We start from the raw sequence: 16,826 nt of genomic DNA, 5'->3' as shown, positions 1-16,826 counted from the left end.
TTTGCCATCGAGTCGGTTTGAGTCAAGCTTCAGTTAAGTTTCAGTCAGTTTTCAGTCAAGTTTTCATTCAATAAATGAGTCAAAGTCTTGTGTCATTTGCCGAAATAATGACTCCATCGCCCAATGGTTGAAAGCACTGGTCTGCTCTCCCAGAGGTCTGAGATTCTTGGCACCTCCAAGGAGCTACCATCCCCATTGGAGCCAATGTTAGTGTCAGTCTTCCCAGCCTTCCTACAGTGATCAAATATGCTCTTACAAAGTGGTCTCAGAGTGTCAAGGTCAAATTTTGTCATTTCAGTGAGTCTTCAAGCAAAATTTGGTCACTAGGCATTAGGTCTAGGGTTTGCCCAAATGTCAGTCCATGTCATCATTCAGCTGAGCCTATCATCATTCAGAGGGTTTTCATTATCATGTCAGTGTCGAATGAGTCATTTCACACCTTGTTCATGCTTCAGTTGTGCCTTGGCAAGGTCATTTCCCTCTCCTAGGGTTTTGAAAGCCAATTTCTCTTGGATGGTCAAATCACCGGCAAAACTTGTTTCCTGATGTTCATACACCTTCCCCTATCCTTAAAGTACCTTACCAAACACTTCCCATCCCTTAGATCCGCCAAATTCCTCATTTTTCCACAAACCCTAGTTTCTAGCTACAACCTGGCAATTTTCTAGGTTGGGCCTGTGTTTTGCCCTTTTGGACCCCTTCCCCTCACTCAATCTCTGAGATTCCACTTTCCCCTACTTCCTAACATCCCTCCTCACTCCCAAAAATTTCCCCAAGAATTTAGAAGCCTTCTATCCCCTTCATTCCGCTTCATTTCGACAAAATTCCTTGTTTCACACATCGGGACAAGTTTCACTCAAAAGCCGTTTCTGAGAAATCAGAGATGAATTTTTCAAAACTGAGAGAGGTTTTTGTCCACAACATGCCAAGGAAGAAAAACCTCCTTCACGTTTTACACAGGTGTCATGGTTTGAGAAAAATGTCAAAAATACCGGCGAGAACGAAGGTGCTCCAAGGACGGTTGGCCAAAGCACAAAAACGAAGGAAAACGCCCGATCCACTCCAAATTTTGGCCAAAGCCTCTTTGACTGAGCATGGTACTTGATTGGGGACTCCCAGCCCAAATTTCAAGAAATTTGGAGAAAATTTTGTCATTTGTGAATTTTTTGGGAAATTGACAGGTTTTGGCCTTTTAACGGGTAGCGCCCCGTGCGCTACCCTACATGGGGGCAACTCAGAACGGGGAAAACTCAGCATTTTTGGAATTTTCATGCAAAGTTACACCTACCTATGGATGGACTTCAGTTTTTATGGAGATTTGGGCCTCCAAAAGGTCAAAACACATGCAAATTTTGACTTTTTGCCCCTATTTTGAGTTGCAGAAAGCTGTCTTGGGAGAATTGAGTTTTGAGGGGTCAAATGAACTCTAAATTCAAAACTTCCGGTGGGGTTGGAAAATAGACTCGCAGACCTTTCCAATGAGCTATCTTTCACCTTATTTGGACACCGGGAAGGCCCTCAAACAGGCCTCTCACTGTGCGCTACACGTCAAGCAGATGTGCGCTACCCGTCAAGGAAAATCGCCTGTTTTGACCAGTTCGGCCAGAAAAGTACAGTTTTCACTTGGTTTAATGTTTTGGGCATGTAAATCATGGAATTTTATGTAACTTTCATGGCTCTAAGATACTTTTACTCTCCTTGATCACTTCTAGAAGTTTCTTGAATGTAAATGGTAAATATTTAATGCATGGATAGGTTTCCTAAGTTTTAGAGGCAAGTTGTTTTGACTGCCTATTATCTAGTGCTTAGTTTGGAATTAGTTGAAACAGCTCCTAGAAGGATGAGCTCGACCCCTAGAGGCAAGGGAAGAGGTTGGCTTGCCTATATTATGTATTTTCTCAATCATTTTCATGGTTGGAGAGGTTGGACTCTTGAGGGAGAAGCTCCTATTGTATATTTTACTTGTATCTCTGCAATTTGAGGAAAGGGAAGACCAGGGTTTTGCAGACATCATTGGGATTCTTGTGGACTCTTGTGTTGATGGTGTGTTCTCTTATTGTAATTTTAAGTGTGTTTATGCGTTCCATCTCTTTCTTTACTGCAGCTTATTAAACAAATGAAGTGATAAAGTTTGAATTCATGCTTGCCATGCTCAGCTTTCAAATTTGTTTAATGTTTATGTTTTCCACTGTCTAGAGAGGATTCAAAGTCATTGTTTGCCCTCTTTAGCTTCTCCTTTTTCTTCCTTGATCATCCATCTCAGCTAAAGGCATCAGCACAGACTCCTACCTTGCCCCAAAGACCCACCTGCAGAAACTGTGTCAAATCCCCGCACCCTAAAATTGCAGATCCTCAATTTGCCACCAAAAAACCCCAAAAACCCCCAAATCAACCTTTTAATCAGTTTACTAGCCTAATATCAGTGTTGCCTTTGATTGGTCATCTCACCCCATTGAATTTTGCCGAGATAGACCGGAGAGAGCCTTCTCATACCCCGTAGGGCTAGCTACGAGGTGAAATGGTTTGATGTTGCCTTGAAGGTTTACCTTCCTCAACCTAGGGTGAAATCTCAAGTGCTAACAGGACCTATTTAAGGTAAACCTCAATGGCAGTAGTGGGAGTGGCACAAAGACCAAGGAGGAAGAGGATAATGCAGCTCTAATATCAAAGGGACAGCAGAAGTAGAAGCAGAAGAAGGACATTTCGAAGGTGAAATGTTTCAGCTGTGGCGAGATGGGCCACTTTTCATCCCAGTGTCCTTTGAAGCAAAAGGATAAGGATGAGAAACATGATCCTAAGGCTCTCCAGCAAAAATTGACGAAGATGAGTTTTCCATCAGTGCCCACAAATCTCCAGGAGAGAAATGGGGTGATGTTGAGCTGTAGTCGAGAGGACTACATGTGGGAAGGTGTAGGGTGATTTAATGGTATGTTAAATCCCTTGTCATTTTAATATGTCAACCTTCGGTTTCATAAACTTAGAAGCAAACCAAAATATATGGGACCTCATATGAAACTGTTGTAGAAAGTTTGTTTAGGATGGAAAGAGAGAAAGGAAATACATATTACAAATATAACTAAAGAAAACTGCAAAAGGAATCTCATGCAAGTAAAATAAATTAAAGTCTAAAGCTGGAACGAATGAATTAACTCCATGGCCTTTTTAAACTATTCAAAAGCAAACTAATCTATGAACAACTATAAGAAGCAAACTATGATAATCTAGAAAGCAGTAAATTAATCGAGAAAACAGTAAATAGAAATTAGTGATTTAGTTGTCAAGCAAGCAAACTAAGATAACTAGTAAGAAAGCGGTTTAATGACAATCAAATCAAATGTAAGAAATTAAATCAAACTTGCGGAAATAAAATCACACTTATAGAAAGTAAAGCACACTTGCATGAAAGGAAATAACATATATCAAACTATGTTACAGTTATATGCAGATTGTGGTTGATGGGGATCCTTCCATTCCTCAATGAGAACACAAGAACAACTATCACATCTTAAGAATCAAACAACACTCATAACTCATGATTTGGAGAAAATGGCATTATTCATGTTGGATGAACAATCATAAATCTTATGCTAATGAATAAAATGAGTACTATTAGCTTCCTTTGAAGGATGCTCGTCCTATTTATACATGAATTAGGGATATCTACTTAATAAATGTAGATCCCTTAAATATCTACTAGGTCCATACTTGTCTCAACCTATCCCTAAATACTAGATATAAATCCCAAGACTCATAAAGATCTCCATGATATTTCTCCTTGGAATATGGTCCACCTCTTGAGTTGAAATTCGAATTTGATCTTGGGATACCACATAAGGGTGCCTTGGAAGCTTCCAAATGATCTACACATGTCACAAAACTCATAACACAGACACACACACACATATATATAGATAGATAGATGAAACCATGTTAATTTCCTAGTTTTTAATCATGAATTCACTTTAAATACATAAAATAAATAACTTTGGAAAACAAGGATCCTAACCCATATAATCATGAAGATGGTCACTTGATGTAGGGTTTTAGGCTAGATAGTTATGAAATGAGGGCTAAATAGTTATGAAATGATGGAAATATGGATGATAATTTTGAGACTCAACAGGTAGAGACCAATCTGGTGATGGTTAGTGATGTCCGGTCGTGAGGTGGAATCACTAGTTGAGGGTTGAGGTGGTTTGGCCTCTAGAAGCCCTAGATGTTTTTGATTGATGTGTTTTATGAGATCCCACATTCATGCTTGGAATATGGCACGAGGTTGACAGGCTGAAAGGAAGATTTGGTTCATCCTAGTCTATGGTTGGGTGGTTTGTGGAAGTCCCAAACCTAGTTGGCCTTTACATCATCAATATGAGGTTATTACTCCTTGTTATTTCATGAGTATTATATTGGTTCATGTGTGGATTATATGGTTGTTGTTTCCTTGATATTTCTATTGTTATTATGCCGGTTATGAACATGTATTATGACAGTGGCTATGTATGGCTCTCATCATATTTTTACTTGTAAATGAATGAACAATGTGTCTATGGCCTAATAGATGAAATTGCAGCTAATGTGTTGAGGCATCAATGCTTCTTAGTGATTCTCAGATAAATATGAGACCCATATTCTCAGTTATGTTTTTAAGACCTGTATTTTTCATGTTTGCAACATGTTTTACGAAATGCCTGTCATGGCTAGTAGGGGTCTAGTCTAGTCCTTATTGATGTTTTTGCAGATGTATATTTTTTCGCTGTGAAATTTCATTTATGAAGGTGTCATTGAGTTTTGGGAAGTGACCTAGGCTATGGGCCTCAAAAAGTGCAGAAATCCTGGAGTCGCAGGCACAATACTAGGGGAAAAAATTCCCCATACGCTCCCTTACCCTAGATGTGGGAGCATATGGACCCCCTTAGACACACCATGGTCTATCCCAAGGGAGCGTCCAAGGGTTTGATGCATTATACTTCGGTTGCTATAAGGGGTTGGTTAACTGAGGGATTGTGATGGCTCCTTGGAGTTTTGTTGATGCTGTGGAAGGTCTATGTTATGTGTTTCGTCGGTTCCAATTCCTTAACTGACACATAGGGAGTCGAATCATAGCATAGTAACTTCTCGTCACATGTTTACCCTGGTTGGTCAGCTACTTGGGTAGATGTGGGAGGAGGGTGTTTGATCCAAGTGGCCACCCACCTATCCCACTTGGACCCCCACAACCGTCTCTTTTAGTTTTTCAGTTTCCTTATTTGTAGCACAATTTACTATTTTTATCATTTTTTCGAGTCCTGAACTTCCAAAGCCGTTTTGAGGCCCTAAAAGACATTTTTTAGGAAATTTGGGAGCAACATGGGTAGATGGACCGATGTTTCTCTTCCCAAAGTTGTATTCCTCGGGTAGATATTTCTAACAAGCTATTGTGTGCGTCAAACGGAGATCATATGCCAAAGTTACGACCCCGGGAAGTTGATGTACCAATTTACCCAAAACGGGGCCCATAGTTTGGTGTTTCACCTCCTAGGGTTAGGTTTTTGGATGTTTAGGATTTTCCATTGTATCTCAACAATAAATAGGCCTTCGAACCTCATTGTAACACAGTTCATAGGCATGTAGCCGCCACATCTCTTCTCAGAGATAAGCTACCATCACCCTAGCTGTTTTATTTCCATTTCTGTTTGTAAGCATATTTCAGTATTTACATTAATGAAATGAAGTATTATTTCCACTGCATCTCTGTATTTATGGTTATATCTGTAATCTGTTGCGTTCCTGTTTAAATCCGGATCAGTGGTATCAAAGCGGTCTACTTTTTCTCTATTTTTCTTTGCATGTCCCCAACGAGGTCAGGATATAAGGAGTTAGGACTTGAACTGGTCGAACCTTTGTAAGACCAGCCTCGAAAATGCCGACGGCCTCCCATGGTAGATGAAAATAAATATGAAGGGGCAGGAGATCCTATCAAAATCTTGCTCGAAGAAGCCCTCAAGCGACAAAGGAACGCGATGATGGACAACTTTACCCAGATCCTTCAGCGGCTACCCAGAGGCGACGCATTGGCTTCCAACAGCTACTCTAGAAATGCCACACTGTTTAAGGTACAAGTTAATTTTGAAATCCCCATATTTGAGGGTCAGATAGACGCAGATGCCATAGATAAATGGTTAAATATGCTAGATGGGTATTTTTTTGTTCATGATTTTTCCAATCGGGAAAAGATTATTTTCGCTCTTCTCAAAGTATCCCCCCACGTTAAAGACTAGTGGGAAACCTACTATGAGCAGAAGAATGAAAGTACGGGCTCACTATTTTTAGGTGCACACACTTGGAATTCATTCCGAGATGCCATCAAGGAGCAGTACTACCCTGTCAAAATGTATGAGGACAAATACATAAAGTGGACCACGCTGTGGTAGGGAAGGGACCAAGATATGTCGGAGTTCACAAACATTTTTCATACCCTTCGTACACAGTTGGTTATCAAGGACTTTGAGCTGCATTTGGTACTCAAGTACCGCGGCTACCTACACAGGTACATCTAGGATGAGATGGAGTTCCTGAACATCTCTTCACTCGGCACGGCATACCAATACGCTGTCAAAATTGAATAGAAGTTTAAATAGAAGAAGTGAGACTTTGGATCTGCAAATCCGAAGACTAAAGGACAAAGCCAAGGCGGGGTGACCCAAGACAACCCGTCGAAGTTGCAAGAAAAGAACAACACCACGAATTCGAAAAAGGACATAGGGAAGTGGTGTGAGTTCCATAAGAGTCCCACTCATAACACAAGCGCGGACCAAGCAGTCACTGGTGGCGGAGTTGAAGGCTTCAGAATCAGATGCATGTTCCAACCCTGAGTCAGAACCCGATAAGGGGAATGGAAAGGGAAGCAGATCATTGATGCAGAGCCCAACGCCACTGTTGCCACTGCCAAGATCCAGAAGAATGAGCCAGATGTGGGTGAAGGGTTCACCGCTGCAATTCATTGTCGACAATGACAACCAAAAGAACTTCATTTCAACAAATGTCGTGAAGCGGTTGGGCCTACCAACTACACCACACCTGCAGCCGTACAGTATTGGGTGGCTTCACGAAGGACGAGATCTCCGAATCCACTAGCAGTGTCACCTTCCCTACAACATCAAGCCCTTCACAGACGAGGTATTGTGTGACGTTGCACCGCTTGATGTTTGTGATGTCTTATTACGCCAACCATACTTATGGAGGAAACATGTTGTGTATGAGTTAAGGCTTGGCGCTGTTATTATTTCTTTGGGCAATTCATTATACAGGATACCAGAGGTAGCCCCACCTACTGCCACCTCTTTGAACACTACTAAGAAATGCAGCATGCTCATCTCCCAGACTAGGAAATTCATTTTCTTTCTGGTTCGCTCCCAAAGTAAGGGGAAGATCATCGCCACATCCATGACCCTCGCGAAGGGTTCCTCCACACAGCAGCAGCAGCAACAAAGGGATACGGTCATGAAAGAAATAGGAACAGCTTCTCCTCACCCATAGGGGTACCACACAAGTTTCAGGTGGGCAACAAATCTGGTTGCATTGGCAAAAAGAATGCCTTACCAGAACCCATCAGAAGCGCAGCCCACTCCGACATGGTCCTTACACCATTACCAAGGCTGTGGGAAACAATTCTTTGGAGTGTGACATTCCCTCATTCCTTCGCCTACACCAAGTGTTCAATGGGTACAGCCCTCGACCATGCTTCCCACCATTACTGGATACATCTGAGATTGTAGAACAGCTCACCAGGGACCAAGTTCAGTAGATGGAGGAACTCAACACAATGGGTACCATTGCTTCCTAAGGGGGGAGGAATGATCCAGGTGGCCACCCACATATCTCACTTGGACCCCCACAACTGTCTCTTTCAGTTTTTCAGTTTCCTTGTTTGCAGCACAATTTACTATTTTTAGCAGTTTTTCGGGTCCTAAACTTCCAAAGTCGCTTTAAGGCCCTAAACGAAATTTTTTGGGAAATTTGGGAGCAACATGGGGCCATGGACAAATGTTTCCCTTCCCAGTTGTAATCCTCAGATAGATCTTTCTAACAAGCTATTGTGCGCGTCAAACGGAGATCGTATGCCAAAGTTACAACCCTGGGAAGTTGATGTACCAATTTACCCAAAAAAGGGCCCATAGTTTGGCGTTTCATCTCCTAGGGTTAGTTTTTTGGATGTTTAAGGTTTTCCATTGTTTCTCAAAAATAAATATGCCTTCGAGCCTCATTTTAACATAATTCAAAGGCATGTAGCCGCCACATCTCTTCTCATAGATAAGCTACCATCGCCCTAGCTGGTTTATTTTCATTTATGTTTGTAAGCATATTTAAGTATTTTACATTAATGAAATGAAGTATTATTTTTGTTGCATCTTTGTATTTATGGTTATATCTGTAATTTGTTGTGTTCTTGTTTAAATCCGGATCAATGTTACATCATAGAAGCAGAATTTACCATTGCAGAATGAATTACATAATAGATAATAGAGGGAATTTGTGTCTCTTGTAGGTTGGTGCCTAAAAAACAACATAGGATATTGGTGTCTCCTGTAGGTTGTGGTATATGAAGTCTTTAATTTGAGGGAATCGGTGTCTCATGTAGGTTGGTGCCTATGATTTTAAAAAATTAAGGTGATTTGTGCCTCTTGTACGTTATACAAAGAACTATCAAGGAAGTTTATGGTTTTTCTCCCTAAATGTTTTCCACATATATCTTATGTTTATTAAACTACTTATGAGATTATTTTCTTATGGTTTAGAAAAAGTGTGAATCCAGCAATTGGTACCAAAACAAGTTCCTTTAGGAGTAGCCTAACATCTGAAAGGAAGATCTCAAAGGGACTAATGGCTAGTCAAGATGGTTCTTTCACAAATAGAGCCCCACTATTTAATGGAACAAGTTATGCTTTTTTAATATAAGGATGGGACATATTTGATGGATCTTGGTCCTCACATTTGGCTATATGTCATGGATTGTTATAATGCTCCAATGACTCTAAATAATCAAGATGGTAAAAAGGCCTTTGTGAATAATGCGAAAGAAATTAATGTTATTTTTTCAGGCCTAGTAAAACCATTTTTTTTCAAATTCTTGTAGTGTGGGTTTGTAAAAGACACATGGGAAAAGCTTCAAAACAAATATGAAGGAGATGAAAAGGGAAAAAGGGAAAGCTTTAATCTCATAGAACACAGTTTGAGAGTTTGAAGATGAATGAAGAAGAAAATATTGCAAGATTCTTTGCTCATGTAGATGATATTGTTAAAATTATTAGAGGACTTGCTGAAAAGGTTGAGGAATCGGTAGTTGTATGGAAAGTGTTGAGAATTCTTTCCTTGAGATTTAATTCAAAGGTTTCAATTATTAAATAAATGAAATATTTGTAAACCTAAAGATGGATTAATTGCATGGGATCCTCACTGCATATGAAATGAGGATAGATAAAGAGAAGTAAGGATTAAAGGAAGTATCCTTCAAATCTTCAAAGAAGACAAGAAGACTTAAAACTTATGATTACTCTAGGTATGTTTGAGATGTAGAAGAAGCTCATTTTGTGAGAAAGTTGAAAAGAGGATCTAGAAAGTACAAATGTAAGCTTCCATTCAAATGTTTAAATTTTGGTAGAATATGTCATTTTGTTGCTAAGTTTCCATGTGCAGGGTGAGAAGGCGATGATGATGAATGAGAATATAAAAATAGAAGCAAATACCATAGACACAAAAATGGAAGATAAATCAAGATGAAATGTTTATATTCTAAAGAAGATAGTTGCTCTTCTAAAGAAAGTAATAGATATACATCTGATATTAAAAAGGAAAATTTCCTATTGATAGCCATAGATGCTTGAAATAATGAACTAAAAAGATAAATAATATTCAAAGGAAGAAGATATTGATGGAAACGTAAATCTTGAGGACACAAAACTTGTTTGTGCCTGGATGAAATAGATAGACTCAAAGGAAACATTAAAAAGTAGAAGGAAACATTGCAGAAATATGAAGAGGAAGATCATAATTATGATGAAACAACAATCATCCTCCTAAAGGCAAAAATATAAGAGGCAAAAAGAATAGAAGAAGTGATTGTTTGAAGATTTCTCTGGAGGGTATCTTAAGATTGTTTAGTGTTCGGAAATACCATAGTAGCCATTTATGAATTGAGGTTTCGAGTCTATAACAAGGCTCATCATTATTATCTCATAAGGTTAATTATAATATTATTATCATTTTTATTATTATTAATCAACTTTATTATTAGTTTTTATTAAGTAATTAATACTAATAATAGTAATTAATGAATAATAACAATAATTATAATTATAATTATTAATTATCAACAATATTAATTAACACTAATAATAAAACTAATATAAATTATAACTTATTAAATTCCCCTTAAATAAATAAATGATAATAAGGTTAATAATTATTATTTTTATTATTAATTAGATTCATTATTAGTATTAATTAAGTAATTAATACTAATAATAATAATAAATATAATAACAATAACAATAATTTGAATTTTAATTATTCACTTTATTATAATTAATTATCAATTATTAACCCCTATAAAGGAGTAGGGGCGATGGCGGCCTTATTAGTCGAGCGTGCTAACGCACCCTAAATAAATCCCAGCGAGGCACCCTCAAGCAAGTGCTCTCTCGCAATACGGCAGGCAAGCGAATCTTAGAACGCCCACGTAGATTAATACGCCTTCCAACATTAGCACTGCTGTGGTAACGGCATGCATGGGGCGTGGCCTTCCTTGCATCATTATAATAATTTACTCTATTAAGGAATCTAATAAAAATTTATGATACTTTATTAATTTTCCTTAAATAAGTAAATTTATTATATAGTCAGCTCTTTTCATATTTCATATCCTTCCATTCTATATTAATTTCCTGTATTCTGCACTCTTCTCTGTAGACATTTGTCCTAATGATGAGTCTTGTTATAGACTCGAAACGTCGACTCATAAATGGCTACTATGGTATTTTTGAACACTAAACAGTCTTAATAGAAGAAGGATTAAAAAGAAAGTTGTAAGAAAAACGAGGAAATTGTGAGAAGCTAGATGCATAAGTCGTCTTTTTAAGGAACTAGAAAAGGAAAATGCTAAGTTGAATCAAAGCTTGAAATTTAGCAAAAATATTGAAATATGAGATGACATTCTCAACTATGAGAGGTCTCCTTTCATTAAAAAAGGGTCTTGCCTATAAAGAAAACCATGTGAATTTTAAGGGGTATCAAGCATAATGACATCAGAGTAGGAATGTAAAGAAGAACCTAAAAGCTTTGCTAACATGCTCAAGATTTCTATAAACAATGAAAAAAATTCTACGAAAGGAGATGAGGACCAATAGAAACATGACTTCTCAACAGGCTCTATACACAACACAAGCAACATCAACAATGAAGTTAAGGATCAACAAAGACATGACCTTATAAAAAATACAAGAAATGTCATAAATGAAGTTAAAGACCAACATAGACATGACCCTAACAATAATACAAGCAACACCAGAAACTATAAGAGACCTAAGTTTTCTCACAAAGACAATTAGAATGGGTCCACAAGTACTATTTCTTCAAGAAGACCTTTCTCATCCAGATATCTAAATCTCTTCTTAGGATATTGCTTCACCTGTAATAATTATGGTCATAAAGCAATGAATTGTAAAGCTTATATCAGAAATAATCGCATGAGAGATAGAAAAAAAGAATCATATAAGAACTCAAGGAATAGTTATGTGAATAACAAACCTAGAGGTTTGAATAAGAATGTTGTTAGAAATGACTATTCATTTGTTCATCTATTGGATCGTGTTGAATGTTTTGAGTGGAATAACTATGGGCACTAGGCAAGTGAATGTAGACACAACACAATAGGGATTCTCAACAAAACAACAAAAATGGACAAACAAAGGTATGAAAAAAAGCAAGAAAAATAAGAAGAATGTGGTTTTTTACTATATGCTTAAAATAAAGAGAGTCAATGGTATGCTGATAATGGATTCTCAAGGGATATGATAGGATACCATAGTAAATTTCTTACTAAAAAAAAAAAAAGTAGGCAGCATGATTCTCAGAAATAATGCATCGACAAGGATAGTTGGAAAGTGCACCATCAGTGTTGATAATGGAAGGATTAAAAATTGAAATATCGTGTATGTTGAAGGCTTAAAACATTATCTTCTTTGTGTTATTCAAATGTGTGATCAATAATATGATCTCACATTTCATTCTAAAGGATGGGAAATAAGGAAAGCATGATCAGAAATATTAGTGGCAAATGTAGCTAAAACCTGAAGCAATGTATATATGCTAGATGAGTAAAGAGAGAAGAATGTTGTATGGGAAAATTGAATGAAAGTTGGTTATGGCTTAGAAGGATGGGTCATATCAACTTTGGTTATCCAATGAAAAAATCACAAGTAGTGAGAGACATGTCAAAGTTTTAAAAATCGAATGACACTATTTGCAAGCGATGTCAACATGGAAAGCGAAATAGTACTCATCAGTGAAGCCATTGGAAATTGTTCATGTCAATCAATGTGGGCTAGCGAGAACACAAACATTGAGAGGTGAGAGATATTTTATGCTTATGATTGATGATTACACAAGAATGACATGGGTCACTTTCCTTAAAAAGAAATTTGAAGCATTTGAGAAGTTTAAAACATTGAAAGCTCTTGTTGATAATGAAATTTATCTAAATATCAAATGCTTGATATCAAATAGAGGAGGTGAAATTATTGTTGATGAATTCAATGAATTAAGTGAAATATGTGGGATAAGAAGACATTTCTTAATACCAAATACTCCACAGTAAATTAGCGTTGTCGAAAGAGAGAATAGAACTATGTAGGAGATGGAAAGAATAAATGCTCAATGAACCAAATCTCATAGACACTTTTTAGGGAGAAGCAATTAATACAACAATTTACATTTTGAATAGAGCACAAACCAGAGTAAATAACAGAAAGACTCCTTATGGACTATGGAGAGGCATACTAGCTACATTCAAGTACTTCAATGTGTGTGGAAGTAAAAGATACATCAAGATAAATGATGACAATTTAAGGAAGTTTGATTCTAGGACTCATGACAGAATCTTCCTCAGTTATTCATATATGATGCAGGAGCATCTAGACTTAGCCAGCAATGTGATATTTTGTTCACATGTTGTGGCTAAATGAGTGAATTTCATTGACCTGAGTGGTCAAAATTTAGTTTTAGTAGAGACGGTTGGATCTCTCGAAGATGAGCTTTACTTCATTATTGTAATAGTTAGGAAATTGTCTTATTTTAGACTAAGGGATAATTTGTTAGCATAGGTGTGTAATAGAGCTTAAAAACATAGATTTGATTGTTAGATTGATTAAAATAGAGATCAATTTGTTAGTGCAGTTAGAATAGGATTTGACTCATAAAAGAGAAAAAAAATGTAATGGAAAGGGATTAGTTGAGATGATTTAGAATTGAGTGAGAGGCGAGAGTTGGGTGATAGATATGGTTTTGGGATTGAGACAGAGGTCAGATAAATTGTTGTAATTAAGCCGAGAGGGCCAAGACTCTGTAACTACTATTATATTGAAGAAAATGATTCAGTGTGCAACTGTGTGTTAATCCTGGTGAAGACTCTCGTTTACCTCTGTGTATCTACGTTCTGAAACTTAACCGGGTATTTTCTCTATTTTCCCACTTTAAATTGTAAATCGCAGTGTTTATGTGTTAATCGCGGTCATTTAGTATTAATGGTGGGGGTAGGAGAGCACGGATGTTCTTGATCGCGGTTGGAGACCCACACTTACTCCTAGCCATCGATCTCAATTTCAAACTTTTGGGTCACAGTCAATGGCGGGGGTTAGGCTTGTTTTTAACCCATGTGCTAGTTGAAGAACCGCAAGCCATAGGATTTGATGGCCTCTGTTATCCAATGGATATCGGGTCATCAAGTGCTCAGACTTTAATCCCAAAAACGGACCCGAACTTTTATAGATCAAGGAATTATATTACTTATCAGCTCTATAAGGGCAGTTAAACATTGCGCAAGTAGCTTACCTGATATCACTATCCACCGCTAATCAAAGTGAAAAGATCTCGTTCTTGTGGCCGAAGTTTCCTTCACAGAAATCCATCTCCATCTCAATATCGTAGATCGCACAAACATGTGACTCTTCATTGCATTCCTAAGACTCCTCTTGCATGCAAGATGCGATAAGCCCAACCGGATTGAACATGATCTAAAAAGTAAGACTACCACCTTGATTTTGTAGGTTTTAACCCTGTACAGAAATTACCTGCATACGAATTCTTAAACAAAGAAAATAAACAAGGTGAGAGCATAACCCATAAAACACATATGCATAGAGATTTTTCCCTGGATCCCAAAACCGGGACTACCAGCTTGATTTTTCATTATGTTCCTTTCAATGTTACAATACATATTTATACATGCCAAAGCATCCAATACCATGGACCGAAAAACCATCGCGTCCAATACCATGTGCGAAAATCATGCACAAAACCATAGGTAGGTTCGCCCAACCTAATATAGGGTCCAAAAAAAAAATTCCCGGGGCGCTGCCCCGAACCCCGTAGACAGGGGCTACCCGCCCCCCTCTAACCCCCCGTTTAACTATGTAGGTTAGTCGTGGAAAGAATATAACCCAACAATATCCCACTTGTTGTTTTCTTTCCACAGGGGGCCACAGGAGAGCTTAGTCATTTTTCCAGCCCTGAAACACCCATTGTTTCTCTACACCAAGAGAACTTCTCAGAGCTCACAGATTTTGTCAATGCATCTGCAGTATTCTTCAAAGTGTCCACCTTTACCAGCAACACCTTTTTGTCTTCTATCATATCCCTCACAAAGTGATACTGAACATCAATGTGCTTTGTCTTTGAATGATAAGCAAGGTTCTTTGCCAAGAAAATTGCACTTTGGCTGTCACAGTCTATTCTGATAGCTCCCTGTACTAACCCCATACTTGAACACAATCTCTGCAACCAAACTGCTTCCTTGCTTGCATGAGTGGCTGCCATGTATTCTGCCTCTGTAGTTGATAGTGCCACTACAGATTGTTTCTTACTCATCCAACTGACTGCACCTCCAAATAGGTTAAACACATACCCACTTGTAGATCTTCTCTGATCCAGATCTCCAGCCCAGTCTGCATCAACAAAACCATGAATATCCAACACTCTGTCCAATCCTGGTCTTCCTTGGTAGCACAAACCATAATCACTAGTGCCACGCAAATACCTGAAAACCCGCTTCACTGCTGTCCAGTGCTCCTTCCCAGGTTTTGACATAAACATGCTCAATACTCCCACTGCATATGCAATGTCTGGTCTAGTACAGACCATTGCATACATCAGGCTACCGACTGCACTTGCATATGGAACACGGGACATGTCCTCTTCCTCTTCTTGTGTCTTGGGACACTGTTCAGCAGATAACCTCACACCTACAGGAATAGGAACCTTCACCGGTTTACTATCCTGCATATTAAACCTCTGCAGTATTGTCTCAACATACTTCCTCTGGTTTAACCAGAGCTTCCTCTTTGCCTGATCTCTTTTAATTTCCATGCCCAAAATATAGTTTGCAGCACCAAGATCTTTCATGTCAAATTTGGAGGACAATTGGGTCTTCAAATCCTGGATAATTTCTTTGTCATTTCCAACCAGCAACATATCATCCACATACAAGACCAGATAAATAACACGGTCACCAATTAATTTAAAATACACACAATGATCTGCTTTGCTTCTGGTGAAGCCAAGTCCCCGTATAAATGTATCAAATTTCTGATACCACATCCTTGGTGACTGTTTTAACCCATACAGAGACTTCTTTAACTTGCATACCAGTTCTTTCTTACCCTTCACCGCAAAGCCTTCAGGTTGCCTCATGTAGATTTCCTCTTCCAAATCCCCGTGAAGAAATGTTGTCTTCACATCCATCTATTCTACCTCAAAATCAAAAGCAGCAGCAACAGATAAAAGTAATCTAATAGAAGCTACCTTGGCAACAGGAGAAAAAATATCACCAAAATCAATTCCCGGCACCTGGGAATAACCTTTTGCTACCAACCGAGCTTTGTATTTCTCCACCTTTCCTTCTGCATTAGTCTTCTTCTTGAACACCCATTTGCTGCCAATGGGTTTCCTTCCAGCCGGCAACTCTACCAGATCCCAAGCCTCATTTTTGTGTAAAGATGCCATTTCATCAACCATGGCCTCTTTCCAGAGTTTTCCATCCTCTGAATCCACTGCTTCCTTCACAGTTCTGGGATCATCATCAGTAATAGACAAAGCAAAATTTGAACCGAAAGCAGATGGACTATACCTTTCTGGCTGCCTTCTTTCTCGACCTGATCTTCTCACAGCCGGAGTTTGTGGCTCTTCATCTTCTGATTCCTCCTCTGCTGCAGAGTCTGATTCTTCCTCCTTTGGCTCAAACTCTATCTTCTCAGGTTCCTTTGGTTGGACTTCAGATTGAATAACATCTTTTACCTCTCTGAACACCACATCTCGGCTATACACAACCTTCCATGTGACTGGGTTCCAAAGCTTATAACCCTTTAAACCATCCTTATACCCAATAAAGATGCACTTTTCAGATTTACTATCCAACTTGGTTCGTTTCTCCTTTGGAACATGTACATATGCATCACATCCAAATACCCTCAGATGTGAAAGAGAGGGTTTCTTACCAGTCCATACTTCTTGTGGAGTCTTATCCTCCAACGCTGATGAGGGTGATCTGTTGATCAGGTAACGTGCAGTATCCACCGCCT

This window comes from Pinus tabuliformis, chromosome 8 (genome assembly GCF_031772625.1).
Source record: "Pinus tabuliformis cultivar Carrire ecotype Pingquan chromosome 8, CPIR1, whole genome shotgun sequence".
Taxonomy (NCBI): domain Eukaryota; kingdom Viridiplantae; phylum Streptophyta; class Pinopsida; order Pinales; family Pinaceae; genus Pinus; species Pinus tabuliformis.
The sequence above is the reverse complement of the archived record's forward strand: the minus strand, read 5'-3'. Positions refer to the sequence as shown.